This window comes from Hipposideros armiger, unplaced genomic scaffold, assembly GCF_001890085.2.
Source record: "Hipposideros armiger isolate ML-2016 unplaced genomic scaffold, ASM189008v1 scaffold_818, whole genome shotgun sequence".
NCBI lineage: Eukaryota > Metazoa > Chordata > Mammalia > Chiroptera > Hipposideridae > Hipposideros > Hipposideros armiger.
The window spans coordinates 46,749-52,315 of NW_017732168.1; positions in this window are offsets into that span (position 1 = coordinate 46,749).

The window sequence follows — 5,567 nt, forward strand, 5'->3', positions numbered from 1 at the left end:
GGTCATGGTGTTGGTCATACTGGTGGTGTTGGAAGTGGTGGAGGAGGTGGTGATAATGGTAGAGGTGCTGGTGGTGGTATTGGAAGTGGTGGTGGTTGTGATTGTTGATGGTGGTTGTTGGTGGTAATGGAGGTAAAGGTGGTGGTGCTAGCAGAGGCAGGGGTGAAGGTGGTGGTGGTAGCGGGGTGGTGGTGAAGGTGGTGGTGGTAGTCATTACTGGGGTGATGGTGGTCATGAAGATGATGGTAATGGTAGGACATTATAGGAAAATCAGTAAGGAGCATTCCTCAGATAAAGGCAACAGCATTGCAAAGCTTCTGAAGTCCATGACCTTGTAAATCTTGTTCAGAACTTTTATCTTTTATTTAGTAACAGAAAACAATGCTAACTTTGTATGTCACGACTACCTCTATTTTCTCTAATACTTTTTGACAATCTGTAAAGTGCCTTGCTCCCTTTGGGCTAGTGGTTTATACTAATCCTCATACTTTTTCTCTTTCCATAGTTTCAATCCCCAAGACCTGTCAGAAAGATTCACTGGCCGACCTTGTGTTCCTGGTGGATGAGTTGGTGGGAACCAGACAGAATTTAAGGAACCTGCAGAACTTCCTGAAGAGCATTACCACCTCCCTGGATGTGAAGGACAACTGCATGCGGCTGGGACTTATGCGTTACAGCAATACAGCTGAGACAATTTCTTTTCTGAAATCAAGCACAAACCAATTTGCATTTCAGGAACAAATCCAGAAGCTTTCTATCCGAACTGGGAAATCCAATGCTGGAGCTGCCATTGAGAAACTGAGGAGAGAAGGCTTCTTAGAGTCCAGTGGCAGCAGAAGGGCGCAGGGAGTGCCTCAGATCGCTGTCCTGGTCACTCACAGACCCTCAGATGATGATGTGCGTGAGGCTGCAATGCAACTTCGCCTGGAGGACGTAACTGTGTTTGCCATGGGCATCCAAGGGGCCAACAATACCCAGTTAGAAGAAATAGCATCTTACCCTCCGGGACAGACAGTTTCCATGCTAAAGTCCTATGCAGACTTGGAATCTTACAGTAAAAAGTTTCTCAAAAAGCTCCAGAATGAAATATGGTCCCAAATTTCTACTCGTGCTGAACACATAGATCTTGACAAAACTGGTATGTTTAAAACAATACTTTTCTTCTTATAAAAGTAATATGAGTAATTGCCTATGGTCAGGAGTGAGGACTGATTGAAATTAGATAAAGGAACTTTAGGAGTTATGGAAATGTTCTAAAGATAGATTTTTGGTGATGGTTGCAAAATTTTATAAATATACTGAAAATCATTGAATGGTTATAATGGGCAAAATTTTAGCATGTAAGTAAATCGTACCTCAATAAAATGTAAAAAAGCTAAAATGTGTTAATTATAAAATAGTTCAATAATATTGGTGACCATAAAAAAGATAAAATCATCTGTAATTCTATCTTTCAGATAAAACCATTCTTTTTTTTGTTAAAGATTTTATTAGGGAAGTAGGGGAGGGGAACAGTGCTGGGGAATCGGGGGAAGGGGAACAGACAAGTTGCTGTCCTTTTTTGTTCTTCAGTCTAGTTGTGGAGGACGTCGCTTCACTGGCCCATGTTGGTATTATCATTGCGCTCTTCCCGGGTTAGGCAGGTAGGTCGCTGGCCTCTGGACGGCTGCTCATGGCAGCTTGGCAGCTCACATCGACTGCCAGCCGCTCACACTGGCTGCCAGCCACACACGGTAGCTTATGGCAGCTCACTGCAGCTCCACTGCAGCCTATGCCATCACCAGTGACTCACAGCAGTCCAGCTCCAGGTCGAGCTGTTGTTCACCATCCCAGCAATAAAGGACAGTGTCACTGGCCCTCATGTGGGTTGCGAACTGGGGCCCTGCTCAGAGCTGGCATCCCAAGCCAGCTCTTAACCAACGCACCACTCGGCCGGCCCCAGATAAAACCATTCTTAACATTTATTTCTCTTGTCTTTGAGTCTCTTCTCTCTCCATACTTGTGCACACATAGAGACACACATATACCTTTAAAAAAAAATAATATAACATTGTGTGTTTCAGTGCTGTCCAACAGAACTTCCCGTAAGAATGGAAGTGTTCTCTATCTGTGCTGCCCAATGAGGCAGCCATGAGCCACATGTGACTAGTGAGTACTTGAAATGTGACTAGTGTAACTGAAGACCTGGATTTTAAATTTAATTTAATTTTAATTTGTTTTTATTTTAATAGCCACATGTGTCTGGTGGTTGTCTCATTGGACAATGCAGGAATATATAGCTGGGCTACTTGTTGTATCAGTTACAATTACATTTAGGTGTGACTAGCAGAAGCAAATATAACAATGATTTAAACAGGATAAAACTATTTTTTCTGTTTCACAAATAAGTCCTGAGGTGGGCAGACTGAGCTGGTGTGCTAACCAGAGTGTGAAGAACCCTGTCTCTTTCTGGGTTATTTCCTTTGCTTCTCGTGGCCTTTATTCCCAGGGTCATAGTCCAAGATAACAGCTCCAAGCATCGCATTCACACCCAGCAAGCAAGAAAAAGAAAAGATAAGGAGAAGGGCCGGCTTCTACCTCCTTTTCTTCAAGAATATTCCCAGAAATTACATCTTCCATTCCTTCTCATTCTATTGGCCAGAACTTAGGCCCATGTCACACTTAGTTACAAAAATGGGAGCTTGAAAATGTAGTCTTTGTTTGGGGTAGCCGAGTTAAAATTTTTACCTAGGTAAAAATTGATGGTTCAATTAGTTTAGAAGGAGAGAATGTATATTGGGGATAACCACTCTTATCCGCCTTACCTACTTTTCTATCCCCTTTATATCATACACTTTTGTCCATTTCCTTAAATATTGTTTTGCAACATTTTTTAAAAATTGAGAATAATATTCCATCATATGGATGTAATAACATAATTTGTTTAACATATCCTAAATTGTTGGATATACAGGTCATTGCCAATGCTTTGCTCTTATAAAGGCCTTGCAGGGGTCATCCTTGTGTACAATCATGATTATTTTTTCACTTTTTGATCTTTTTTATTATTCTTTTCTTCTATCATTCTATCATTCTAATGAAGGCTATTCTAGATAAGATGCTTTGTGAATTTTCTATAGTTTTACTGAGCTCTTTTCAAAGGCACATGCCAAGAGATATTTGCTATGACTTTGAGTTTACCTAATTCTGGGATACCTGCTGTCTTCATACATTTCCTCTGCAGATAAAGTGCTTCCAAACAATTGGAACTGGAATTTGGCAGCACTCACATGGGGAAGAATTGTAATCTTCCGATGATATTAAAGACTACTTTTAAACAATTGCAGGTTTAAGGATGCATCCTGGACCAGCCCTGGATTTCCTTTGGTAGATGTACATTACAAGGCAGCAGGAAGAAACAAGTCCACTATTACTTCCCGAGTCATACTTAAGGGACTCCTTCAGGGTGGCAGCCACCTTGGTCTAACTATTAAGGCATAGGAGGGGTGTATAGTGTGGTCACAGGGAGTTTGCAATGATGTGACCCAAACTATTATTATCATTATAGAATTTCTAAATGGGAAGATATCGGACCAAAGCTAGGACAAGGACCATCCAAGGGGATATGGCTATCTTCCATAAGGCCTCAGTAGGTGTCTTCTTATTAATTCAGTGGCTCTCCAATATTGATACCTGACTCAAGTTGGGTTCCTCAGAAGCAGATACCAAACAAGGATCCTGTGAAATTGACGTATTAGGAAATATACCCAGGAAAAACTGGAAATATACCCAGGAAAAACTGGAAATATACCAGGAAAAACCTCAAGCAACTGGTGGGGAAGTGAGGACGTGGGACCAGGAAGGGAAGGATAATAAAAGCCCCATTGAAGGTCAATTCCATGGGACCATTCTAGAGACAGTGTGGATTAAACCTTAGAGTTGTGCCCATCAGGGGACAATGTAGCTAGAGAATTTATATTCCAGCTCATGAGGGAATGTCAACTTCCTGACACTTCTAGCTCAAGTGCCAGGTAAGGGGGTTCCAATAATCCAGAAACAGACATAGGTGTTCACTGTTGGAATGAAAGCACTGGAAGCCAGAGTGCACAAAAATGGTAAAGAATTTGAAGGGTTACAAGCAGAGTGCCTACAGTGTCTGCTGTAACTTTATCAGGGTTTCCTGAGGAGCTTGTGAATAATTCAGTGGCCCAAGCCCTACCCTAAACTAATTAATTGGTCTCTGAGGGTAGGGCCTGGGCATGTGCATTTTATAAGCTCCCCAAAGAACTCAGGTTAGCAATGTTTAAGAACCACTACCTTAGTGAATTTTCCGTGGTCTAGAGGGTGGTGGCCAGCTTTGTAGTTTCAGAACGGTCAAACACGGAGAACCAATCTATATTGGCTTAGTCACTGCTCTGTCTATCACACCTGGCACACAGTAGGTATTCAATTTATTAGATAGAACTTCATTAAATCAAGGGGAGACTCACGTTAGCCAAACCAAGAGACTGGTGTGCAGAGAAAGAATAACAATTATCTTTGTAGTGAGAACTGTCAGGACCCAGGGGCCTGGACGTTCATCTCCTCTGAGAATTACATTCTTTTCCTATAGCCATGCCAAGTAAGAAGCTAAACTATAATTAAGACTATGGGGGTTGAGAACCAGAGCAAGATGAGAAATGTCTAGTGGTATCCAATTGGGTAGATGACTCTATTTTAAAATCAAATATACAGAGGGTACCAAAAAAGATGTATGCACATTTTAAGAAAGGAAAGAAACTATTAAAATTGTAATACTCAATATATACTGATAACAAAGGATGAATACAAGTCACGTTTGACTTCTGCAATTACAAGAGGTGCTCAAAGTGGTTACCATCAGCTTCCAGACACTTCTGATTACGGTAACTATTGCTTGAGCAACGTTGACTAAAGTGTCCACTTGTACACATTCTTTTGGCACCCCGAGTATCTCTATCTGTCTTTTTATATAACTGTACAGGTGAGGCCTCAAGCCTGGAGACAGACACATGCTTCTTCAACACTGTCCAATCTAGCTTTTTGCGATGATGCAAATTGTCTACTATTACACAGTCCAATATGGTAGCTGCTAGCCAGATGGAGCTGTTAACCACCTGAATGTGGAAGTTCACCTTAAGAGCTGATTTTTAAGTTTTATTTAATTTTAAAATAGTTTAAATGTAAGTAATTTAGGTTCACATTTTAATAGCAACATGTGACTAGTGGCTAGTGTGTTGGACAGCCAGCTCTAGGGTTGGATGGGCACTGCCATGATTACCCACCACGACTCACATTTTTCTCTCTTCATTGCTGATCACCTCTATATTCCTTTTGAAAAACACCTAATTTTTTTTTTCGGTATGTGAATCAGTTAGCTCTGGTTGTTGTCAAGTTTGGCTGACCTGGGATCCACCCTGTCTTTTGCAGATAACTGTTTATCTTTGCCCAAATACTGTATGTGTTGATTTTATAGTTGAATTCTCAAAGCCATCCTGATTTCCAATATTTCTGATTTGTTAAGGACCATTGCCTGAAGTACTGTCAATAGCTTTAAATGCCAAAAAGCT